We start from the raw sequence: 27,497 nt of genomic DNA on the forward strand, positions 1-27,497 counted from the left end.
CAGTAATCCCTCACTCATAGACGTGGATTGGGTTTGAGTGTATTCCATGACAGATGTGAGATTGTTATTTAATGGTTCAACTAAGGTGGCAACTTTAATACACATTTGGGTGGATTGAGGCACCTGGGGAACCCAGTGATTGCCTGTATTTTTTGGAAATCCCGGGGTACCGTGTGATTTTCCTATGGACCGCCACCAGGCTCAAAGGGATCATGAGATTATTCATACTGGAAACTTCTGTGTGCAGCCACATGCCATTGTGGGCTCTGGCATAGTTGATTAAGTCGTGTGAACTCTTACAGTAGTAGACTAGCAGACGTAGGGGATGTAGGTGTACCGGTCTACCCATCGTAAGGTGCTAACGCTTCTGAAAGACTGTGTCTCGGTCATCCGTTTCACAAACACCATGTAGTGCGAGAAATCCAACGGAGGCGATCGAGTCTTGTGGGGAAAAGTGCAAAAACCTCTGTAGAGTGTATAAACTAATCATGGTTAGCCGTGTCCCCGGTTATGGACATCTTGAGTATCTAGTTCTTGTATTATCATGTGGATCTCATCACTCTTAATATAATTTTGTTTGGGTTAAATGATGATTACTTTTAATTGGGATTGAGTTGGGTGAACCTTCTCAATGTTTAACAACTACCATGATAATTCAATAAAATATATTCCTTTGCAGTAGGGAAAATTGGCTTTACGCAAAAACATATCAACCATACAGCCTCCACCAGCCATATATGCATATAGTGATAGCTTTACTCTATTCATTACTCTCTTATGTTACCTTGCCAGCATATTCTATGTGCTAACCCGTTTTCGGGTACGTATCATGTTGCAGACTTTTTCAGATAACGAGTAAGGAGCCTTAGGTCGTGGTCTTTCACTCAGTGATGCCGTTGGAGTTGATGGACTCACTTTATCTTCCAAGCCTTCCGCTGTTATCGTATTAGATGGCCTTAAGCCATATTTATTGTAATAAGTTCTCTTTTGAGACATTCGATGTAATAAGTGTGTGATTGCCACTCTGTTATAAATCCTTCGAGTACTGTGTGTGTCAGCATTACCGATCCAGGGATGACACTAATACACAGAGATCAAACTGTTTGAGGTCTGGTCACTACAGATACCTACCACTTGCTATATCATGCCTCCCATATTGCCATGTCAAGCCTCTAACCCACCTTACCTAGCAAACCGTTGTTTGGCTACGTTACCACTTTTGCTCAACCCCTCTTATAGCGTTGCAAGTTGCAAGTGAAGATGAAGTTTGTTCCTTTTTGGAACATGGTTATTGTTGGGATATCATTATTGCTGTGGCCCGCTCAGGCCCGCGCAAGCCCTGCCCGAGCCCATCCGGAGCCTGAGCGCCCCTCCGCCCGATCTGCATCGCCTTGCTGCTCCCGTGCTGGCCTCCAGCGACCTCGCCCCGCGCCGGCGACCGCCGCCCTCGTGCGCCTCTAGCTCCGCCGTCTGACGTCGCATGCTCGCCTCCTCCCCGAGTATCTCTCCTTCCTCGCCGTCCGCCCTCGTCGGAGTTGAGGACGACGCCTCCCTGTCTCTGCTGTCCGGTGCCCTTCCATTTTTCTCTCCTTCTCCATCTCTCTCTCATGGTCTCTCTCCCCGCAGGAGCCCCACCATGGGCGCCTGAAGCTTGGACCGCCGCTGCCCTTGCCATCTCCGGCCAGATCCGATAGCTAGGGACCGGATCCGCCCGTCCCTGGTCCTGCCTCGCCGTTCACGCTGCCGGAGTCGAAGCTCCACCACGCCAGCGACGCCGTGCGTCGTTCGGATCGGGAGGAGCCCCGATCCCGTATCCCTCCACGTCGGCGTCCAGGTGGGCCGCGACCCACCCGAGGCCCAGCCTGCTCCTCCGCGGACCCAGCAACCGCGTCCAGCGCGCCGGCCCAGCAACCGCAGTCAGCGCCAGGCCTCCTTTGCTTCCGACCGGGCCAGGCTCAATGTGAGCAGCCCCTCTCCTGTACACTCGTGCCAGCCAGATTCGGCCCAGGTCATGTTTTTTTCCCGTTCTGCATTTTGTCCTTTTATCCGCATTTTACTGTTTTATAGAAAAACCCCTGTTATTCATGCATATCATATCTCTCAAACGGTGCATCATATTAAAACAAATTATATATGTAAAATGACTAGAATTTCATCTAGTTTCACAATATCCAACTTTCATGCATGTGTTGAGATGTTTAAATTGCTATTTGCATTAATTTTCATAAATTCCATGTTAAAATGATTTATTCCATAACTAATTAAGAGTAGCTCCAAACTTAACAAACTTTATATGTAAATGGGGTAGAAAATGCATAGATTATCATGGTGGCTTTACTTTGCATGTTTAATAACTCTAAAATTGTGTATACGGCAGAACAGTACCAAATCCATATTTTGCACATGAAGATTTTTCCGGACTTGTTGCTTGTTGTTCCGGCCTCATTTAAACTTGCCTAGATAGGTAGTTTTCATTTGCTCCACCCCTTGCCATGTTTAAGAACATTTAATATTGATGGGTACCTAAACAAGAGAGAACTAAATAAGTCACGTGTTGTTTCCTTAATATGCAATGGAGTTGCATATTACGCTCCACTTAGTTTGTAGGATTGCTTGTGCACCTTGCCATACCATGCTTCATTAAACCGGACATGCATCATACTTGGTTGTGCATCATGCCATGATTATGTGATGGTTGTTTACTATGTTGTTTGCTTCCTTCCGATGTTGCTTCTTCGGGTTAGTTCCGATAACTTCGCGTTTGTGAGGATCCGTTCGACTACGTCTGTTTGTCTTCTTCATGGAATCGTTCTTCTTCCTTGCGGGATCTCAGGCAAGATGACCATACCCTCGAAATCACTTCTATCTTTGCTTGCTAGTTGTTCGCTCTATTCCTATGCTGCGATACCTACCACTTGCTATATCATGCCTCCCATATTGCCATGTCAAGCCTCTAACCCACCTTACCTAGCAAACCATTTTTTGGCTATGTTACCGCTTTTGCTCAGCCCCTCTTATAGCATTGCTAGTTGCAGGTGAAGATGAAGTTTGTTCCTTGTTGGAACATGGTTATTGCTGGGATATCATTATTATATCTTGTTTACTTTAATGCATCTATATACTTGGTAAAGGGTGGAAGGCTCGGCCTTATGCCTGGTGTTTTGTTCCACTCTTGCCTCCCTAGTTTCTGTCATACCGATGTTATGTTCTTTGATTTTGCATCCCTTACGTGGTTGGGTGTTATGGGAACCCCTTGACAGTTTGCTTTGAATAAAACTCCTCCAGCAAGGCCCAACCTTGGTTTTACATTTGCCTAACAACCTATCACCTTCCCTTGGGTTCTGCAGACTCAAGGGTCATCTTTATTTTAACCCCCCGGGCCAGTGCTTGTCTAAGTGTTGGTCCGAACTAGTCAGCCGCCGGTGGCCACCAGGGGCAACTCTGGGCTGGCCTACCGGAAGTTTGGACAATCCGGTGTTGCCCTGAGAATGAGATATGTGCAGCTCCTATCAGGATGTCGGCACATCGGGTGGCTTTCCTGGTCTTGTTTTACCATTGTTGAAATGTCTTGTAACCAGGATTCTGAGACTGATCGGGTCTTCCCGGGAGAAGGAATATCCTTCGTTGACCGTGAGAGCTTGTGATGGGCTAAGTTGGGACACCCCTGCAGGGTTTGAACTTTCAAAAGCCATGCCCACGGTTATGTGGCAGATGGGAATTTGTTAATGTCCGGTTGTAGAGAACTTGACACTTAACTTAATTAAAATGCATCAACCGCATGTGTAGCCATGATGGTCTCTTTTTGGTGGAGTCCGGGAAGTGAACATAGTTCTTGTGTTATGCTTCAACGTAAGTAGTTTCAGGATCACTTCTTGATCATTTCTAGCTTCACGACCGTGCGTTGCTTCTCTTCTCGCTCTTATTTGCGTATGTTAGCCACCATATATGCTTAGTGCTTGCTGCAGCTCCACCTCATTACCCTTTCCTACCCATAAGCTTAAATAGTCTTGATCTCGCAGGTGTGAGATTGCTGAGTCCTCGTGACTCATAGATACTTCTAAAGAGTTGCAGGTGCCGATGATTCCAGTGCAGATGACGCAACCCAGCTCAAGTGGGAGCTCGATGAAGATCTTGTTCGTTGTGTCGTTTCATTTCTTGTTGATCAGTAGTGGAGCCCAGTTGGGACGATCAGGGATCTAGCATTTGGGGTTGTCTTCTTTTATTTTAGTTCCGTAGTCGGACCCTTTGATTGTATCTTGGATGATGTATGGATTATTTATGTATTGTGTGAAGTGGCGATTGTAAGCCAACTCTTTATCCCTTTCTTATTCAGTACATGGGATGTGTGAAGATTACCCCTCTTGCGACAAGCCAACCATGAGGCTATGCCTCTAAGCCGTGCCTCGACACGTGGGAGATATAGCCACATTGTGGGTGTTACAAGTTGGTATCAGAGCCATCCCCAACTTAGGATCCCCCTTCTTGATCGAATCACTGATGTTGTTGAGTCTAGAACAAAATGTTTTGAGTCTTAGGATTATATATATCGGAGAGTAGGATTCTTTTTACTCCTCAGTCCCTTCGTCGCTCTGGTGAGGCCTCCTGACGTAGAGTTTTGGCTCTTCTCTCCTCAAATTTCACGAATTTTTTTTAGGATCACGCGGGTATCTTGGAATCGTTCCGATGGTTTTGTGACGAGAACATTGTTCTTGGTGCTTCCTGACATTTAGGGGTTGTGGCAGTGTCCCGGGGAGTTGAGCTCCGAGGTGTTGCCATCACAATTTTATCGTTGCAGTTCTGGAATACCTGAGTTCGCCGACATTGAAAATCTCTTTTATGCAGTTGTTGGTGAGATAACCTCGACGCCACCCAGTACTGGGGCGGGAGTTCGGGAGTATTGCCATAACTCGTATAACGGATGCTTTTCGAAGGTTGAGGTAAATGATTTCTGAAGGTTTCTTGGTTATGTGTTGAAGGATGGATACAGCTGGATGTAGGATTTGCTAGTTTTGGGTGAGATATTATGCTTCCCCTGTATCCCCAACACCTGATTGCATAATCGGAAAGTTTCGGGAGTTCTATAAGTGGGAATTCAGGTAGCTCCTAGAATAATATTTCCAACAAACACATGATACGATATGGGATCTATCATATGTTTGTTTCCGGCTTATTTTGCAAGCCAATCCTTTGTTTTTGTTTTGGTTTGTGGTATTCGAGTTGCTTCGAAGTCAAGTGTTGATTCCATACCCTTTCCTAAATGGTGTTCTCATATTTCTATGTGAATACTAATCCCTCATGATAATCGAGATTGTCATGTCAGTCCTTTTCAACTGGCGTGTTTCTCTTCAAGTGGATCTGATCAATTTTTAACATTCGCAAGATCAATTCTATGTTTTCTCAATGGTGTTTGTTTCATTCGTCCCAAGTTGTCTTTGTTTTCCCCGCCCACCCACCCTTTTTCCTCAAGGATTTAGATTTCTTAATCAAGTATCCTTTTATTGATGGGAAGCCTCTGCATTCTTTTCCGTCAATATTCTTATCCGGTGATTCTCAGGAAGTTACTAAGGAAGCCTCAAGTTCGTCACTTTTAACTCATTTTCTTCTCCGGTGGATTTAATTCAAGCTTTATCGATCAAATCCTTTGCTCGGTTATAATGCTTTCTCATGCCGATGCACCTCTTAATCATACACCTCTCACTATTCATTTGTTTCGAAGTGCCGAAGATATCTCAGAAGATTCAAGTTTCCATTCTCAATTCGCTTAAGTTCTTTTGAGGATGTTATCTCATTCAAGCCATTTAAATCAACCGGTGCAATCTCCCTTTCAAGTAATCATTTGAAGGTGTTTCTTTTGAGTGGGCCCTAATCCACAGGTCTTTTCCCAGGATCTCACCTGGCTCTTCTAATTTTCTGGAGATACCTTTCTCAAATTCATTTTAAAGTTTGACGTAAGATTGAATTGTCTTCAGTCAAATGTCTTTCTCCAAGATCTTTCAAAATCTTTTCATTGTTGATTCAACCTTTATATTCTTCATTATTCCGGATTGCCTCAACAATTCATGGTGGTGTTTCTCATCGTCATTCTCGGATTTGAAGACTGAAGAAGTGTTTCCTCTAAATCTTGGCCCGTTCTCTCGAAGATTCCCGGTTCTAGCGTTATGCCATCCTCTCATAATTGTTTTCAATTGTGGGAATTCTTTCCACCATCCGGAGCAATTCAAGAGTCTTTTCAGTTTGATTCTCCGGAGCCCATCATCTCAGAATTATGCATTCCAGCTTTCAGCCCTCATTCTCCAAATCTTACCGGTGCATCGCTCAATTATCCTCTAATCAACTTGGGATATCTTCGTTCTCATGGATCTAAACTCACTCAAGTATCTTCGTCTTATTTTCTAATTCTTTCTGGCGAATTGTGCCTTTGCTACTTTCAATTCTTACGGTGGTTCGTGCAAGATTTCTCTTCCTTCGTTATCATATCAATTCATTTGTTGTTTCCAAACCCCACCGGTGGATCCATCAGGACCTTCTCAAGTTTGCGCTATAGCTATCTTAATCCTTTCTACAAGAATAAGTAGTATGCCAAATCCATGCTTTTCATCAATCTAAATTGATGAAGGATAAGCATAATGTAATTCTTATTCTTGTTTCATCAAGTAAATTCAATTCCTTATTCTGGAGGTTCATCAAAATTCTTGATTTCATTTGTTCATCTTTTCCTTCCGGAGTGCCAAGTTTTCTCGGTTATGTCATTGCAAAGCTCCATCTAATCATTGCAAGGCTTCTCCCGGAGTTCTTCTCAACTTCTCTTTCTTTTATTATCCTTTTTACCGGAGTTCTTCATGGAGGCTCAACATGGTGGCTCATCAAGGATTTCTTTCATTCTTCATTAGTTCATGAGATCCTTTGCAACCCATCAATCTCTTCATTGGAGTTATCTTGGATTATATTTCACCTAAAGCTTTCCCTAAGGATTATTGCTATTTATGGTGCTCATAAATGATCCATGTTCTTCATTTATCCCCCCGGTGAAATAAGTTTCTCGTCTCCTTGGGGATATCAATCCAATCTTTTCTTTTCCATAGTGGCAGAATTTCGCCTCAATTTTGAGAAGTTTTCCATAAGCCCACTGCAAGTTTATTCTTTTCGTTGTTGGTTTTCCAACAACTCCGTTATAACCTTCTTGGAAGGGTGCTCTCCAAGCTCTTTTGTGGCAGAAGTTGGCATTTTCTTCTCCATTCTTATTCCAATGATCGATCTTCCATTCTTTCTCCCGGAGGCTTTGTGATGTTGCTCTTTTCAATCATCATCTCGAATTGCGAGGATCGTGTTCTTTTCATGCTTATCGTTTCAACCGGAGTGTCGTGTCCTCTTTTCAAGTATCCTCTCATCTTGTCATGTTCATGTTCAATTCCTTCCATTTACAATCAGAGTGCTACCCAAATTATATCAGTTGTATTCCTTCTCTATCTTGTTTTAACTGGAGTGTTGTGAATGTCTTTCCTCTTCTAACCGGAGTCTCATCCAAGTGCTTTCATTTTCCCAAGCTCATATTCTTTACCTTCCATTTCCAATTGGAGTGTTGTCGTAATTGATCCTTATTGTTCCTTGTACACCTCGTTTTCAACCGGAGTGCTTGCATGTGCATCTTGTCCATTGCAACCCTTTTCTTATGTCTTTCAACCTACAAGGCTCTAGTAATGTTCCTTGTTCCTCTTTTTCTACTGGAGTTTTTTCAAATTTGTTCATCTTCGACACATTCTTTCTTTCAATTTGGTCAACCTCACAAGGTTCTTTGGTTTCACTCTTTTGTCAAAGAAGCAACTTAGTTTTACCTCTTCTCTTCCTCTTTCGCTTCCCTCCGGTGCCATCCTAGATCTCGAGACGTGATCCTTTTGTAGTGGTGGAGTGTTGTCAGACCCCGAGACCATTGCGCCAGGTGTCTTCCAGTTATTCGCTGTCCTTGCCATGTCATTTGCTTGCGTGTCGCATCTTGCCATGTCATCATGTGCATTGCATCATCATGTTTTCAAAACTTGCATTCGTACGGGTTCCCACAGTTCCGTCCGTTCTCCGTTCTGAGCCCAGACACACTTGCACGCGCCTGCGGCATGTCCGAAGTATTATTTTATAAGTGGCTGGGTAATGTTCTCGGAATGGGTTGAAAGTTGGCATGCGGTCTTATTATAGTGTAGGTAGTCCGCCTGCCAAGTTTCATCGCATTCGGAGTCCGTTTGACGCCCCAACGGATAACTGTAGCGGCAGTATAGCCGGTCGAACGTCGGACGTTTTCGGTCTCCGGAAACAGACGCCGGGCCTCTCTCTCTCTCTTCTCTCCTCTCAGCCCGAGGCCTTTTTCACAGCCCACAAGCACCAACCTACCCCTCCTCGCGTCCGGAGCCGTCGGATCGCGATCGGAGGCTCTGGAAACCCCCCTAAACCCCCTAACCCTAGAACCTACCCTATATAAACCACCTCCCCTTCCATTTTGGGCAGCTACCTACCCCTCCTCCTAAAATTCCGTGCCCCTAATCATCAGCCGCCGCCTCCACCTCGTTTTCCGGCGCCAGCCACCACAATATCACCACATGGCGCGCCGCCATTGGCCGAGCCGTCGCCAGCCGCCTCCCGTGGCCAATCCGCAGAGGCCACGCGTTCCTGTGTCTCCCCGCGCCGCCATGGCCCGCTCAGGCCCGTGCAAGGCCCGCCCAAGCCCATCCGGGGCCCGAGCACCGCTCCGCCCGATCCGCATCGCCTTGCTGCTCCCGTGCCGGCCTCCAGCGACCTCGCCCCGCACCGGCAACCACCGCCCTCGTGCACCTCTAGCTCCTCCGTCCGACGTCGCATGCTTGCCTCCGCCCCGAGTATCTCTCCTTCCTCGCCGTCTGCCCTCGTCGGAGTTGAGGACCACGCCTCCCTGTCTCTGCTGTCCGGTGCCCTTCCATTTTTCTCTCCTTCTCCCTCTCTCTCTCATGGTCTCTCTCCCCACAGGAGCCCCGCCATGGGCGCCAGAAGCTTGGACCACCGCTTCCCTTGCCATCTCCAGCTAGATCCGGTAGCTACGGACCGGATCCGCCCGTCCCTGGTCCTGCCTCGCCGTTCGCGCTGCCGGAGTCGAAGCTCCACCACGCCAGCGCCGCCGTGCGTCGTTCGGATCGGGAGGAGCCCCGATCCCGTCTCCCTCCGCGTTGGCGTCCAGGTGGGCCGCGACCCACCCGAGGCCTAGCCTGCTACTCCGCGGACCCAGCAACCGCGTCCAGCGGGCCGCCCCAGCAACCGCAGCCAACGCCAGGCCTCCTCTGCTTCCGACCGGGCCAGGCTCAATGTGAGCAGCCCCTCTCCTGTACGCTCATGCCAGCCAGATTCGGCCCAGGTCAGTTTTTTTCCTGTTCTGCGTTTTGTCCTTTTATCCGCATTTTACTGTTTTACAGAAAACCCCCTGTTATTCATGCATATCATATCTCTCACACGGTGCATCATATTAAAACAAATTATATATGTAAAATGACTAGAATTTCATCTAGTTTCACAATATCCAACTTTCATGCATGTGTTGAGATGTTTAAATTGCTGTTTGCATTAATTTTCTTAAATGCCATGTTAAAATGATTTATTCCATAACTAATTAACCGTAGCTCCAAACTTAACAAACTTTATATGTAAATGGGGTAGAAAAATGCATAGATTACCATGGTGCCTTTACTTTGCATGTTTAATAACTCTAAAATTGTGTATAGGGCAGAACAGTACCAAATCCATATTTTGCACATGAGGATTTTTCCGGACTTGTTGCTTGTTGTTCCGGCCTCATTTAAACTTGCCTAGATAGGTAGTTTTCATTTGCTCCACCCCTTGCCATGTTTAAGAAAATTTAATATTGATGGGCACCTAAATGAGAGAGAACTAAATAAGTCACGTGTTGTTTCCTCAATATGCAACAGATTTGCATATTAAGCTCCACTTAATTTGTAGGATTGCTTGTGCACCTTGCCATGCCATGCTTCATTAAACCGGACATGCATCATACTTAGTTGTGCATCATGCCATGATTATGTGATGGTTGTTTACTATGTTGTTTGCTTCCTTCCGGTGTTGCTTCTTCGGGTTAGTTCCGATAACGTCGCATTTGTGAGGATCCGTTCGACTACGTCCGTTTGTCTTCTTCATGGACTCGTTCTTCTTCCTTGCGGGATCTCAGGCAAGATGACCATACCCTCAAAATCACTTCTATCTTTTCTTGCTAGTTGTTCGCTCTATTGCTATGATGCGATACCTACCACTTGCTATATCATTCCTCCCATATTGCCATGTCAAGCCTCTAACCCACCTTACCTAGCAAACCGTTGGTGGGCTATGTTACCGCTTTTTCTCAGCCCCTCTTATAGCGTTGCTAGCTGGAGGTGAAGATGAAGTTTGTTCCTTGTTGGAACATGGTTATTGTTGGGATATCATTATTATATCTTGTTTACTTTAATGCATCTATATACTTGGTAAAGGGTGGAAGTCTCGGCCTTATTCCTGGTGTTTTGTTCCACTCTTGCCGCCCTAGTTTCCGTCATACCGGTGTTATGTTCTTTGATTTTGCGTCCCTGACGCGGTTGGGTGTTATGGGAACCCCTTGATAGTTTGCTTTGAATAAAACTCCTCCAGCAAGGCCCAACCTTGGTTTTACATTTGCCTAACAAGCTATCACCTTCCCTTGGGTTTTGCAGACTCAAGGGTCATCTTTATTTTAACCCCCCCAGGGCCAGTTCTTGTCTAAGTGTTGCTCCAAACCTGTCAGCCGCCGGTGGCCACCAGGGGCAACTCTGGGCTGGCCTACCGGAAATTTGGACAATCCGGTGTTGTCCCGAGAATGAGATATGTGCAGCTCCTATCAGGATGTCGGCACATCGGGTGGCTTTGCTGGTCATGTTTTACCATTGTCGAAATGTCTTGTAATCAGGATTCCGAGACTGATCGGATCTTCCCAGGAGAAGGAATATCCTTTGTTGACCGTGAGAGCTTGTGATGGGCTAAGTTGGGACACCCCTGCAGGGTTTGAACTTTCGAAAGCCATGCCGCGGTAATGTGGCAGATGGGAATTTTTTAATGTCCGATTACAGAGAACTTGACACTTAACTTAATTAAAATGCATCAACCGCGTGTGTAGCCGTGATGGTCTCTTTTCGGCGGAGTCCAGGAAGTGAACACGGTTCTTGTGTTATGCTTGAACGTAAGTAGTTTCAGGATCACATCTTGATCATTTCTAGCTTCACGACCGTGCGTTGCTTCTCTTCTCGCTCTTATTTGCGTATGTTAGCCACCATATATGCTTAGTGCTTGCTACAGCTCCACCTCACTACCCTTTCCTACCCATAAGCTTAAATAGTCTTGATCTTGCGGCTGTGAGATTGCTGAGTCCTTGTGACTCACAGATACTTCCAAACAGTTGCAGGTGCCGATGATTCCACTATAGGTGATGCAACCCAGCTCAAGTGGGAGCTCGATGAAGATCTTGTTCGTTGTGTTGTTTCCTTTCCTGTTGATCAGTTTTGGAGCCCAGTTGGGACGATCGGGGATCTAGCATTTGGGGTTGTCTTCTTTTATTTTGGTTCCGTAGTCGGACCCTTTGATTGTATCTTGGATGATGTATGGATTATTTATGTATTGTGTGAAGTGGCGATTGTAAGCCAACTCTTTATCCCTTTCTTATTCAGTACATGGGATGTGTGAAGATTAACCCTCTTGCGACAAGCCTACCATGCGTCTATGCCTCTAAGTCGTGCCCCGACACGTGGGTGTTACATAACCAAACCTAGCATGCTTAACAACTTGCAAATATAGCAATTGTATTTGTTTCTCATGTATTTAGTACACCCAAATTCGATTTATTTCTCACATGATATGTAATAACATAATGCACCCACAAAAATTGAACATCGCATTGCATAATTGAACCAAACAGCCAACCACGTCGCGTCGTTGGCGTGCGAGGCGTTGACGGTGGCCTTGACGGCAAGGTGCTCGACACGAATGGCAGCCATCGCGACCTCATCTGCGCGTGTGGCCGCAATTTGCTTCTCCGCTGCCAAATGCTCCTTGAGATCTTGGCTATACTGCACGCTGATACGTCTCCGTCGTCTCTATAATTTTTGGTTGTTCCATGCCAATATTCTACAACTTTAATATACTTTTGACAACTTTTTATACTATTTTTGGGACTAACATATTGATCCAGTGTGCAGTGCCAGTTCCTGTTTGATCATGTTTTTTGTTTCGCAGAAAATCCCTATCAAACGGAGTCCAAACGGGATAAAAACTGACAGAGATTTTTTTGGAATATATGTGATTTTGGGAAGAAGAATCAACGCGAGATAATGCCCGAGGGGGCCACGAGGCAGGGGGCGCGCCCCAGGGGGTCAGGCGCGCCCTGGGCCCTCGTGGCCACCCCGTAAGGCGGTTGATGCTCTTCTTTCGCCACAATAAAGCTAATATCCGGATAAAAATCGTGTCCCAAATTCAGCTCAATCGGAGTTAGGGATCTCCGGGAATCTAAGAAACGGTGAAAGGGCAGAATCAGGGAGCGCAGAAACAGAGAGAGACAGAGAGACATATCCAATCTCGGAGGGGCTCTTGCCCCTCCCATGCCATGGAGGCCATGGACCAGAGGGGAAACCCTTCTGCCATCTAGGGATAAGGTGAAGGAAGAATAAGAAGAAGAAGAAGAAGAAGAAGAAGAAGAAGAAAAAGAAGAAGAAGGGGGCCTCTCTGCCCCTCTCTTCCGGTGGCGCCGGAACGCCGCCGGGACCATCATCATCGCCACAATCTACACCAACAACTTCACCGCCCTCATCACCAACTCTTCCCACTCTATGCTATGGTGTAACCCCTCTTTCACCCACTGTAATCTCTACTTAAACATGGTGCTCAATGCTATATATTATTTCCCAATGATGTATGGCTATCCTATGATGTTTGAGTAGATCCGTTTTGTCCTATGGGTTAATTGATGATTGTGACTGGTTTGAGTTGCATGTTTTATTATTGGTGCCGTCCTATGGTGATATCCGTGTCGCGCAAGCATGAGGGATCCCCGCTATAGGGTTTGCAATATGTTCATGATTTTCTTATGGTGGGTGGCGTGAGTGATAGAAACACAGACTCGAGTAAGTAGGTTGTTTGCGTATGGGAATAAAGAGGACTTGGTGCCTTATAATTCTATGGTTGGTGTTTACCTTAATGATCTTTAGTAGTTGTGGATGCTTGCTAGAGTTCCAATCATAAGTGCATATGATCCAAGAAGAGAAAGTATGTTAGCTTATGCCTCTCCCTCAAATAAAATTGCAATAATGATTACCGGTCTAGTTATCGATTACCTAGGGACAAATAACTTTCTCGTGACAAAAATCTCTCTACTAAAACTAACTTAGTTGTGTCTTTATCTAAACATCCCCTATTTTTTATTTACGCGCTCTTTATTATCTTGCAAACCTATCCAAAAACACCTACAAAGTACTTCTAGTTTCATACTTGTTCTAGGTAAACCGAATGTTAAGCGTGCATAGAGTTGTATCGGTGGTCGATAGAACTTGAGGGAATATTTGTTCTACATGTAGCTCGTCATTGGGTTCAACACTCTCACTTATCGAAAGAGGCTACAATTGATCCCCTATACTTGTGGGTTATCAAGACCTTTTTCTGGCACCGTTGCCGGGGAGTTATAGCGTGGGGTGAATATTCTCGTGTGTGCTTGTTTGGTTTATTAGTAAGTAGTTTATTTTGTGCTCTTGTTTTATATCTTTAGTTATGGGTAGGAAATGCAAAATACCAAAAAAATTAGTTGTACCTACTACACCAATGCTTGAAGAACCACTCAAAATATATCACACTCCTGAAGCTTTTTACTTGGATCATCTTTGATCCCTATGTGCTCGTGTTGAAACCCCAACTAGCTTAGTTGAGGGAAAATCTTTAGATGAGCATGCTTTTTATGTGCAACACTGCATATCTGAAAAGGGAAACTTTTACTAGATCAAATTCATCGTTTGCAATGCCATGCTTGGAATTTATGTGAAATATATGATTTTACTTGTTGTTCTAAAGACCCTAAGAAACACCTTCCCTACCAATGTGAGTTTAGTGATAATGGAATCATATCTTCATATGCTAAGGGTGTTTATAATTACTATGATGTTCAACAAATTGAAGAATTTGTTGCTTTTAAGGGTGCTTATGAAATTGCTTCTTTGATTGGAAAGTATGATGCTACTATTTACAAATCTGAAAATTTTGCCATACTTAAATATTGTTATGATAATTATGCTTCTAATGCCGATGTTAAACCATATATTGAGGACTCCTCTGCTGTCCAAGAAGAGATAAATATTTTGCAGGAGTCTATGGAAGAAGGAATTGATGAAACTTTGGGCTCATTGGATGAAAAAGATGATGAGGAGAGTGAAGAACAAAAGGAGGAGGAGCGGATTAGCTACTCGTGCCCACATTCTAATGAGAGTAACTCTTCAACTCATACATAGTTTAATTTCCCTTCATGCTTACCAAGGGATGATTGCTATGATGATTTCTATGACCTCGTTGATTCGTTTGAAATATCCCTTTTTGATGAACTTGATGCTTGCTATGCTTGTGGCCAAGATGCCAACATGAATTATGCTTATGGAGATGAACTTGCTATAGTTCCTTATGTTAAACATGAAATTGTTGCTATTGCACCTATGCATGATAGTCCTATTATATTTTTGAATTGTCCCGACTACACTATATCGGAGAAGTTTTCCCTTATTAAGGATTACATTGACAGGTTGCCTTTTACCGTTGCACATGATGATTTGGATGAATATAATATGCATGTGCTTGCTGCTCCTAATTGCAATTCTTATGAGAGAGGGACTACACCTCCGCCTCTCTATGTTTCCAACACGATAAAATTGCAAGAAACTTCTTATGCTATGCATTGGCCTTTACTATGTGTGCATGAATTGTTATTTTATGACATGCCAATGCATAGGAAGAGGGTTATACTTCGTATTTTCATGATATATGTTACTTTGTGCTCACTACTAAATCAAAAATCATTGTTAATTAAAATTGGCTTTGATATACCTTGGGATCCGGGTGGATCCATTACTTGAGCACCTTATGCCTAGCTTAATGGCTTTAAAGAAAGCACTGCCAGGGAGACAACCCAGAAGTTTTAGAGAGTCATTTATTTCTGTTGAGTGCTTTTATATAGTTTAAAAACAAAAAAATAAAGAGCGGAACCCAAAACTTTTCAAAAAGGAAAGTGAAAGTGAGAGAGACAAGCATTGTTGAAGCGGAGGAGCTCCTTGAACTTTGTTCATGCTCACGGAAACTGTGTGAATCTTGATTACAAAAACTTTTCAACAAAAATAATTATCCCCTTGTACAATTCCTTTGTATAATAAAAATAATGTGCCAAGATGTGCCTTTAGGATGTTTACATTGCTTGTTGGTTTGTGCGGTGTAGAACAGAAACTTTGGCTGTAGTGCGTGATTTTACATTTTTTTACTAGAATGTCAAACGGTTATGAAACTTTTTGCACTATCTTTATATTTTTTTTTATTTTTCCTAATTGTTTCAGAATTTTTGGAGTACTAGAAGTATGGTGAATGTTCAGATTACTGCAGACTGTCCTGTTTAAGACATATTCTGTTTTTGATGCATAGTCTGCTTGTTTTGATGAAACTATCAATTTCTAACAGTGGATTAAGCCATGTAAAAGTTATATTACAGTAGCTACAATGCAAAAACAAAATATGAATTAGTTTGCAACAGTACTTAGAGTAGTGATTTGCTTTATTATACTAACGGATCTTACCGAACTTTTTGTTAAGTTTTGTGTGATTGAAGTTTTCAAGTTTTGGGAGAGATCACGATGGATGAAGGAATAAGGAGTGGCAAGATTGGGGATGCCCAAGGCACCCCAAGGAATTATTCAAGGACTCCCAAGCAACCAAGCTTGGGGATGCCCCAGAAGGCATCCCCTTTTTCTTCTAACAATCATCGGTAATTTTACTTGGAGCTATATTTTTATTCGTCACATGATATGCGTAAATCTTGGAGCATCTTTTGCATTTAGTTTTCACTTTTCTTTGATGCACCATGCTGGTATGATATAGTCCTTGGTTGATTTATAGAATGCTCATTGCACTTCACTTATATCTTTTGAGTATGGCTTTATAGAATGCTTCATGTGCTTCACTTATATCATCTGAAGTTTGGATTGCCTGTTTCTCTTCACATAGAAAACTGCCATTTGTAGAATGCTCTTTTACTTCACTTATATTTGTTCGAGCGTGGGCATATATTTTGTAGAAATAATTAAACTCTCTTGCTTCACTTATATCTATTTAGAGAGATGACAGGAATTGGTCATTCACATGGTTAGTCATAAAAGCCTACATAAAACTTGTAGATCACTGAATATGATATGTTTGATTCCTTGCAATAGTTTTGAGATATAAAGATGGTGATGTTAGAGTCATGCTAGTGGGTAGTTGTGTATTGTAGAAATACTTATGTTGAAATTTGTGATTCACGTAGCATGCACGTATGGTGAACCGTTATGTAACGAAGTTGGAGCATGAGGTATTTATTGATTGTCTTCCCTATGAGTGGCGGTCGGGGACGAGCGATGGTGTTTTCCTACCAATCTATCCCCCTAGGAGCATGCGCGTAGTACTTTGTTTCGATGACATAGATTTTTGCTATAAGTATGTGAGTTCTTTATGACTAATGTTGAGTCCATGGATTATACGCACTCTCACCCTTCCATCATTGCTAGCCTCTTCGGTACTGTGCATTGCCCTTTCTCATCTCGAGAGTTGGTGCAAACTTCGCCGGTGCATCCAAATCCTGTGATATGATACGCTCTATCACACATTAGCCTCCTTATATCTTCCTCAAAACAGCCACCATACCTACCTATTATGGCATTTCCATAGCCATTCCGAGATATATTGCCATGCAACTTCCATCATCATCATATACATGACTTGAGCATTTATTGTCATATTGCTTTGCATGATCGTAATTTAGCTAGCATGATGTTTTCATGGCTTACCCGTTTTTTGATCTCATTGCTATGCTAGATCATTGCACATCCCGGTACACCGCCGGAGGCATTCATATAGAGTCATATCTTTGTTCTAGTATCGAGTTGTAATATTGAGTTGTAAGTAAATAAAAGTGTGATGATCATCATTATTAGAGCATTGCCCCATGAAAAAAATAAAAAAAAAGAAACGAAAAAAGAGAGGCCAAAGAAGCCTAAATAAAAAAGGGGGGGCCAAAGAAGCCCGCAAAAAAAGAAGGGGCAATGTTACTATCCTTTTACCACACTTGTGCTCCAAAGTAGCACCATGTTCTTCATATAGAGAGTCTCTTGAGTTATCACTTTCATATACTAGTGGGAATTTTCATTATAGAACTTGGCTTGTATATTCCGACGATGGGCTTCCTCAAATGTCCTAGGTCTGCATGAGCATGCAAGTTGGATGCACACCCACTTAGTTTCAGTTTGAGATTTCATACACTTATAGCTCTTAGTGCATCCGTTGCATGGCAATCCCTACTCCTCGCATTGACATCAATTGATGGGCATCTCCATAGCCCGTTGATTAGCCGCGTCGATGTGAGACTTTCTCCCTTTTTTGTCTTCTCCACACAACCTCCATCATCATATTCTATTCCATGCATAGTGCTATGTCCATGGCTCATGCTCATAGATTGCGTGAAAGTTGAAAAGGTTTCAGAACATCAAAAGTATGAAACAATTGCTTGGTTTGTCATTGGGGTTGTGCATGATTTGAATATTTTGTGTGGTGAAGATGGAGCATAGCCAGGCTATATGATTTTGTAGGGACAACTTTCTTTGGCCATGTTATTTTGAGAAGACATGATTGCTTTATTAGTATGCTTGAAGTATTATTATCTTAATGTCAAATAATAGACTATTGCTTTGAATCACTCGTGTCTTAATATTCATGGCATGATTAGATTACATGATCAAGATTATGCTAGGTAGCATTCCACATCAAAAATTATCTTTTTTATCATTTACCTACTCGAGGACGAGCAGTAATTAAGCTTGGGGATGCTCATACGTCTCCGTCGTATCTATAATATTTGATTGTTCCATGCCAACATTCTACAACTTTCATATACTTTTGGCAACTTTTTATACTATTTTTGGGACTAACATATTGATCTAGTGCCCAGTGCCAGTTCCCGTTTGTTGCATGTTTTTTGTTTCGCAGGAAATCCATATCGAACGGAGTCCAAACGGGATAAAAACTGACAGAGTTTTTTTTGGAATATATGTGATTTTTGGGAAGAAGAATCAACGCGAGATGATGCCCGAGGGGGCCACGAGCTAGGGGGGCGCACCCCAGGGGGTCAGGCGCGCCCTGGGCCCTCGTGGCCACCCCGTAAGGCGGTTGATGCCCTTCTTTCGCTGCAAGAAATCTAATATCCGGATAAAAGTCATGTCCAAAATTCAGCCCAATCGGAGTTACGAATCTCCGGGAATTTAAGAAACGGTGAAAGGGTAGAATCAAGGAGCGCAGAAACAGAGAGAGACAGAGAAACAGATCCAATCTCGGAGGGGCTCTCGCCCCTCCCATGCCATGGAGGCCATGGACTAGAGGGGAAGCCTTTCTCCCATCTAGGGAGAAGGTCAAGGAAGAAAAAGAAGAAGGGGCCTCTCTCCCCCTCTCTTCCGGTGGCGCCGGAACGCCGTCGGGACCATAATCATCGCCACAATCTACACCAACAACTTCACCGCCCTCATCACCAACTCTTCCCCCCTCTATGCAGCGGTGTAACCCCTCTTTTACCCTCTATAATCTCTACTTAAACATGGTGCTCAACGCTATATATTATTTCCCAATGATGTATGGCTATCCTATGATGTTTGAGTAGATCCGTTTTGTCCTATGGGTTAATTGATGATCGTGATTGGTTTGAGTTGCATGTTTTATTATTGGTGATGTCCTATGGTGATCTCCGTGTCGTGCAAGCGTGAGGGATCCCCGCTGTAGGGTGTGCAATATGTTCATGATTTTCTTATGGTGGGTGGCGTGAGTGATAGAGACACAGACCCGAGTAAGTAGGTTGTTTGCATATGGGAATAAAGAGGACTTGATGCCTTATAATTCTATGGTTGGGTTTTACCTTAATGATCTTTAGTAGTTGCGGATGCTTGCTAGAGTTCCAATCATAAGTGCATATGATCCAAGAAGAGGAAGTATGTTAGCTTATGCCTCTCCCTCAAATAAAATTGCAATAATGATTACCTGTCTAGTTATCGATTGCCTAGGGACAAATAACTTTCTCGTGACAAAAAGCTCTCTACTAAAATTAACTTAGTTGTGTATTTATCTAAACCGCCCCTAGTTTTTATTTATGCACTCTTTGTTATCTTGCAAACCTATCCAACAACACCTACAAAGTACTTCTAGTTTCATACTTGTTCTAGGTAAAGCGAATGTTAAGCGTGCGTAGAGTTGTATCGGTGGTTGATAGAACTTGAGGGAATATTTCTTCTACCTTTAGCTCCTCGTTGGGTTCGACAATCTTATTATCGAAGGAGGCTACAATTTTTCCCCTATACTTGTGGGTTATCACACGCACCATGGCTTAGGGCGGCGCTTATTTGGTGGAGGGGTCGCGCCGGCGGTCGAGGCATGTGGAAAGTGGAAGGAGGAGGAGGATGGGGGTTGGGTGTGGATTACCTTCCTGGATAGGCGAGGCCAAGCAGCGTGAAGGAGGGTCGCCGGTAAGGAAGCAACGCTGCAAGCAAGGAGTGAAGGTATCAACTTGGAAAGGAAGGCGGAAACAGGGGAAATGTGGCTTTGGGCAAGGGGGGGAGGGGATGTAGATATTTCCGCAGAAGCTGAAATAATGGAATCGCTGCAGCGAAAAAATTGGCGCGCAAAGTGTCATCAGACACGGTCCCTTATTCAGAATTGTGTACGATATGTGAACATTACAAAAGATTCAGATAGCTTAACCCGTGTGTGATGAGTTTGAACGTCAAAAATTTTGGTTCAAATTTCCCTAGTTAAAGTGGTCATCGACGTCATTGCATAATTTGGGTACACAATGGAGACTAAAGCACACCCACACTTCTTAATCGACCAAGTTCATCAATTAAACAGAGCTAGCTAAACTAAACATTACTCTAACAAATTAAAGACCCACGCTCTTAATTAAACAAAACAATGAGTACTACTACGGCTGGTGCTCGTCGATCTCCGTCGCCGACTCCATGTCTAGCTTGCGCTCAACGGTCTCCTAGGAAGGGGCTCCACGGCATCTATTGGGCCATACTCGGCAAGCATCTCACCATCCGCGTCTGCCATATCTTTGGAATGGGCCGCCACGAGATGGGTGTGGGCGGCCGTGATCTGGGCTTTGGCGGGCTCTGTCGTGGCAAGGTATGCCGCGTAGAAACGGACGATTGCTCGAACTCTCTCGGTGATTGCCAACTCTTCGGCCGTGGGTTGCCGACTGTCATCATAGAAGCTTCGTTCGATTTTTGCGGTGACCGCCATGAGCTGGGCGTGGACGGCCCCGACATGGTGGTGGGCGTCCTCCATCAGGGCTAAGGCCGCCGCTGTAGAACGGGCAGCTGATGTGCCACTCTCGCTAGTTGCTATCCTCGAGGCAGAAGCTGCCGCCGCCTCTTGAGAAGCAACAACGGCCGTTTGGGCTGGCTTGGCCGCCCGGACACAGATTGCGGTCGCCCTCACAAAGCTTGTTAGCACGCACCTGGCGGCTGCGGCCGCGCTCTCTCTAGAGTGGGCCACCGAAGTTGCCCTCACGACGTGGGTCCACGTCCCCATCTTTCACCGGTGACGATTGAACAGTGAAATGATATTTGAGGAGCAGGCTAGTGTTCTTGACACTCCAACGGTGCTCCAAGATATTTTGTGCTGCATCTCACACGGTTGGTGATAATAAACTGTGTGTGATCTACTTGATTTGAATTACGTAATGGGATCACATATGCAAAGGATGGTGTTTGAATTGCTAGAACTTTTATCTGCTGTGAACATGCAACTATAGGTGTGTCGTAAAAAAATTGGACTTATCCAGGGTTCGTTTGGACGTTTTTATACATTAACTTGGTTTTGTAGGCATTTCAGGTGCATAATTAAAATTTGAACTACATGCACATGCAATAGTGCATATAAACAGGTTGAAAAATCAAATATGTGTCCTTGGTTGCATGCTTAGGTGCGATGCAAGAAATGGGAATGAATGTCAAACACCCTACCACCGTCACTCGGCTGCAAACATTGAGATACTTGGTTTTCAAATTCTAGTAAATCCAAAACTTGTCTGAAATTTATGAAACTTGGCATGCTATCATGGAGCAGCATCAATATGCCATGCTAAAAAATTTGTCCCATTTGGGGTAGGTTTGGGTATAAGCTTCTCCCAAACCAGAGCATCTCACAACAAGCGTGATGGTTTTCGTAGGGAACATGCCACCTTTGGGAACTAAACAATATCTATTGCCTCTTATTGCTTTCAAAAAATTTCTAGTGTCAACATGGAACAACAGGAGTGTTTTGTTTAATTTTGGAATTTTTCGGGGTTCGTTTGGACATTTTTATACATTAACTGGGCTTTCTAGGCATTTTATGTGCATAATTCAAATTTGAACTACATGCACATTCTCCAGTGCATATAAATTGGTTGAAAAATTAAATTTGTGTCCTTCTGTGCATGCTTAGGTCCCATGCAAGAAATGGGAATGAATTTCAAACACCCTGCCGCCGTTACTCGACCGCAAACATTGAGATACTTGGTTTTAAAATTCTAACAAAGCCAAAACTGTCTGAAATTCATGAAACTTGGCATGCTATCATGGAGCGGCATCAACATGACGTGGCAATTTTTTCCCATTTGGGGCAGGTTTGGGTATAAGCTTCTCCCAAACTAGAGCTTCTCACAACAAGCGTGACGATTTCGGTAGGGAACATGCCACCTTTGGGGACGAAACGATATCCGTTGCCTCTTATTGCTCTCAAATTTTTTCTGGTGTCAACATCGAACAACAGGAGTGTTGTGTTTAATTTTGGAATTTATCGGTGTTCATTTGGACATTTTTATACATTAACTGGGCTTTCCATGCATTTTATTTGCATAATTGAAATTTGAACTACATGCACATGCTCTAGTGCATATAAATTGGTTGAAAAATCAATTTTGTGTCCTTTGGTGCATGCTTAGGTCCCATGCATGAAATGAGGAAGAATTTCAAACACCCTGCCACCGTCACTCGGCCGCAAATATTGAGATACTTGGTTTTAAAATTCTAACAAATCCAAAATTCATCTGAAATTCATGAAACTTGGCATGCTATCATGGAGCAGCATCAACATGCCGTGGTAAAAAATTTGTCCCATTTGGGGCAGGTTTCGGTATAAGTTTCTCCCAAACCAGAGCTTCTCACAACAAGCGTGATGGTTTCGGTAGGGAACGTGCCACCTTTTGGGGATGAAACAATATCCATTGCCCCTTATTGCTTTCAAAAAAATTCTAGTGTCAACATAGAACAACAGGAGTGTTGTGGTTAATTTTGGAATTTTTCGGGGTTCGTTTGGATATTTTTATACATTAACTGGGTTCTCTAGGCATGTGCATAATTCAATTTTAAACTACATGCACATGCTCCAGTGAATATAAATTGGTTGAAAATCAAATTTGTGTCCTTCGGTGTATGCTTAGGTCCCATGCAAGAAATGGGAATGAATTTCAAACACCCTGCCACCGTCACTCGGCCGCAAAAAGTGAGATACTTGGTTTTAATATTGTAGTAAATCCAAAACTCATTTGAAATTCATGAAACTTGGCATGCTATCATGGAGCGGTATCAACATGCCGGGGTAAATTTTTTGTCCCATTTGGGCAGGTTTGGGTATAAGCTTCTCCCAAACCAGACCTTCTCACAACAAGCGTGATGGTTTCGGTAGAGAACTTGCCACCTTTGGGGACGAAATGATATCCGTTGCCTCTTATTGCTTTCAAAAAAATTCTAGTGTCAACATAGAACAACAGGAGTGTTGTGTTTAATTTTGGAATTTTTGGGGGTCATTTTGACATTTTTATACATTAACTGGGTTTTCTAGGCATTTCAGGTGCATAATTAAAATTTGAATTACATGCATATGCTCCAGTGCATATAAGTTTTTGAAAAATCAAATTTGTGTCCTTCGGTGCATGCTTAGGTCCCATGCAAGAAATGGGAATGAATTTCAAACACCCTGCCACCGTCACTTGGCCGCAAACATTGAGATACTTGGTTTTAAAATTCTAGTAAATCCAAAACTCGTCTGAAATTCATGAAACTCGGCATGCTATCATGGAGCGGCATCAACATGCCGTGGTAAAAAAATTTGTCCCATTTGGGGCAGGTTTGGGTATAAGGTTCGCATAAACTAGAGCTTGTCACAACAAGCGTGATGGTTTCGGTAGGGAACGTGCCACCTTTGGGGACGAAACGATATCCGTTGGCTCTTATTGCTTTCAAAAAATTCCTAGTGTCAACATAGAACAAAAGGAGTGTTGTGTTTAATTTTGGAATTTTTCGTGGTTCGTTTGGACATTTTTATACATTAACTTTGTTTTCTAGGCATTTCAGGTGCATAATTCAAATTTGAACTACATGGACATGCTCCAGTGCATATAAATTGGTTGAAAAATCAAATTTGTATCCTTCGGTGCATGCTTAGGTCCCATGCAAGAAATGAGAATGAATTTCAAACACCCTACCACTATCACTCGACCGCAAACATTGAGATACTTGGTTTTTAAATTCTAGTAAATCAAAAACTCGTCTGAAATTCATGAAACTTGGCATGCTATCATGGAGCGGCATCAACATGCCGTTGTAAAAATTTTGTCCCATTTGGGGCTAGTTTGGGTATAAGCTTTTCACAAACCAGAGTTTCTCACAACAAGCGTGATGGTTTCGGTAGGGAACGTGCCACCTTTGGGGACAAAACGATATCCGCTGCCTCTTACTGCTTTCAATTTTTTTTCTAGTGTCAACATAGAACAACAGGAGTGTTGTGTTTAATTTTGGAATTTTCGGGGTTCATTTGGACATTTTCAAACATTAACTTGGTTTTGTAGGCAATTCAGGTGCATAATTCAAATTTGAACTACATGCAGATGCTCCACTGCATATAAACTGGTTGAAAAATCAAATATGTGTCCTTGGTTGCATGCTTAGGTCCCATGCAAGAAATGGGAATGAATTTCAAACACCATGCCACCGTCACTCGGCCGCAAACATTGAGATACTTGGTTTGTAAATTCTAGTAAATCCAAAACTTGTCTAAAATTCATGAAACTTGGCATGCTATCATGGAGCGGCATCAACATGTCCTGGTAAAAATTGTGTCCCATTTGGGGTGGTTTGGGTATAAGCTTCTCACAAACGAGAGCTTCTCACAACAAGCGTGATGGTTTCGGTAGGGAACGTGTCACCTTTGGGACGAAACGATATCTGTTGTCTCTTATTGCTTTCAAGAATTTTCTAGTGTCAACATAGAACAACAGGAGTGTTGTGTTTAATTTTGGAAAATTGCGGGGTTCGTTTGGACATTTTTATACATTAACTGGGTTTTCTAGGCATTTTATGTGCATAATTCAAATTTGAACTACATGCACATGCTCAAGTGCATATAAATTGGTTGAAAAATCAAATCTGTGTCCTTCGGTGCATGCTTAGGTCCCATGCAAGAAACGGGAATGAATTTCACCAGGGTACTGTTGATTGCCGGCAAACCATTGCGATACTTTGTTTTTAAATTCTAGTAAATCCAAAACTTTTCTGAATTCATGAAACTTGGCATGCTGTAATGGAATGGCACCCGACATGTTGTGGTATTTTTCGTGTCCATTTTGAGAGAAGGCGCACTCAAATAACAGCCAACAAAGGCATTTTGAAACAAATAGCTTCCTCTATAACATCTCAAATGTTTTGTATAATTTAAATTGTGTGCGTTCTGTTAACCATTCACGTGATGCCATGCCTCACTCTTTTAATGACTAGGAGGTGCCGTGCGGATAGTTGCTTGATGTTGGGGAACGTAGTAATTTCAAAAAATTCCTACGCACACGCAAGATCATGATGATGCATAGCAACGAGAGGGGAGAGTGTGATCTATGTACCCTTGTAGATCGACAACGGAAGCGTTAACTTGGTTGATGTAGTCGTACATCTTCACGGCCCAACCGATCAAGCACCGAAACTACGGCACCTCCGAGTTCTAGCACACGTTCAGCTCGATGACGATCCCTGGACTCCGATCCAGCAAAGTGTCGGGGAAGAGTTCCGTCAGCACGACGGCGTGGTGACGCTCTTGATGTACTACTGTCGCAGGGTTTCGCCTAAGCACCGCTACAATATTATCGAGGACTATGGTGGAAGGGGGCACCGCACACGGCTAAGAATATGATCACGTGGATCAACTTATGTCCTTAGGGGTGCCCCTTGCCTCCATATATAAAGGTTCAAAGGGGGGGCCGGCCGGCCAAGAGGAGGCGCGCCAGGAGGAGTCCTACTCCCTCCGGGAGTAGGACTCCCCCCTTTCCTAGTTGGAATAGGATTCACGGCGGAGGGGGGGAAAGAGGAGAGAGAGGAGGAAGGGGGGCCGGCCCCCTCTCCTTGTCCTATTCGGACCAAGGGGGGGAGGGGCGCGCGGCCCATCTCCGGCCACCTCTCCTCTCTTCCACTAAGGCCCACTAAGGCCCATATACCTCCCGGGGGGGTTCCGGTAACCTCCCGGTAATCCGGTAAAATCCCGATTTCACCCGGAACACTTCCGATATCCAAACATAGGCTTCCAATATATCAATCTTTATGTCTCGACCATTTCGAGACTCCTCGTCATGTCCGTGATCACATCCGGGACTCCGAAAAACCTTCGGTACATCAAAACGCATAAACTCATAATATAACTGTCATCGAAACCTTAAGCGTGCGGACCCTACGGGTTCGAGAACAATGTAGACATGACCGAGACACGTCTCCGGTCAATAACCAATAGCGGGACTTGGATGCCCATATTGGTTCCTACATATTCTACGAAGATCTTTTATCGGTCAGACAGCATAACAACATACGTTGTTCCCTTTGTCATCGGTATGTTACTTGCCCGAGATTCGATCGTCGGTATCCTATACCTAGTTCAATCTCGTTACCGGAAAGTCTCTTTACTCGTTCTATAATACATCATCCCGCAACTAACTCATTAGTTGCAATGCTTGCAAGGCTTAAGTGATGTGCATTACCGAGAGGGCCCAGAGATACCTCTCCGACAATCGGAGTGACAAATCCTAATCTCGAAATACGCCAACCCAACATGTACCTTTGGAGACACCTGTAGAGCTCCTTTATAATCACCCAGTTACGTTGTGACGTTTGGTAGCACACAAAGTGTTCCTCTGGCAAACGGGAGTTGCATAATCTCATGGTCATAGGAACATGTATAAGTCATGAAGAAAGCAATAGCAACATACTAAACGATCGGGTGCTAAGCTAATGGAATGGGTCATGTCAATCAGATCACTCAACTAATGATGTGATCCCGTTAATCAAATAACAACTCTTTGTCCATGGTTAGGAAACATAACCATATTTTATTAACGAGCTAGTCAAGTAGAGGCATACTAGTGACACTCTATTTGTCTATGTATTCACACATGTATTATGTTTCCGGTTAATACAATTCTAGCATGAATAATAAACTTTTATCATGATATAAGGAAATAAATAATAACTTTATAATTGCCTCTAGGGCATATTTCCTTCACTTGAGTGCTTGACTAAACAGGAGGCGTGCGAGCTGTACTCCAATGCAGAGGCTCATCGGGATGCGTGCGAGCTGTACGCCACGCAGGCTCATCGGGAAGTGATCCCTTTGACTTCCATAGCCGCCCGCCTTGCTCGCATTCTCCATTAATGGCACCCAAGCCGTAGTTTAGTTCGGTTTTTAAATATAAAACACTCATCGCAAATGTTTTAGTTAGAACACCCGTATGCAAAACCGACAAGTTCCCCAGAAAGCTAAGGGAAATGTGCCTAGCAGGATTTGTGCAGCTCTTGATCGCAAATGTTTTAGTTAGAACACCCGTATGCAAACCGACAGCTTCCCCTGGAAGCCAAGAGAAAATGTGCCGAGCAAGATTTCTGCAGCTCTTGATCGCAAACGTTTTAGATAGAGCACCCGTATGCAAAGTGAGAGCTATGGTCTTCACCCTTAAGTCGAGGGAAAATTCGCAGCGCGGGACTTGTGCATCCCTTCAATGCAAATAGTTGTTTTGGATGATCCGTGTGCAACCATGTACAAACAATTTGGTAAGATTTGCATCTGTCGTATTGGGTATGTTGCCATTTGTCAAACTAGAAAGATTGACATTTGTTGATCTAGTAACATTGCCATTTTGTCAATCC

Source organism: Triticum urartu, chromosome 1A (assembly GCF_056163025.1).
Source record: "Triticum urartu cultivar PI428250 chromosome 1A, HENAU_Tu73, whole genome shotgun sequence".
NCBI classification, from domain to species: domain Eukaryota; kingdom Viridiplantae; phylum Streptophyta; class Magnoliopsida; order Poales; family Poaceae; genus Triticum; species Triticum urartu.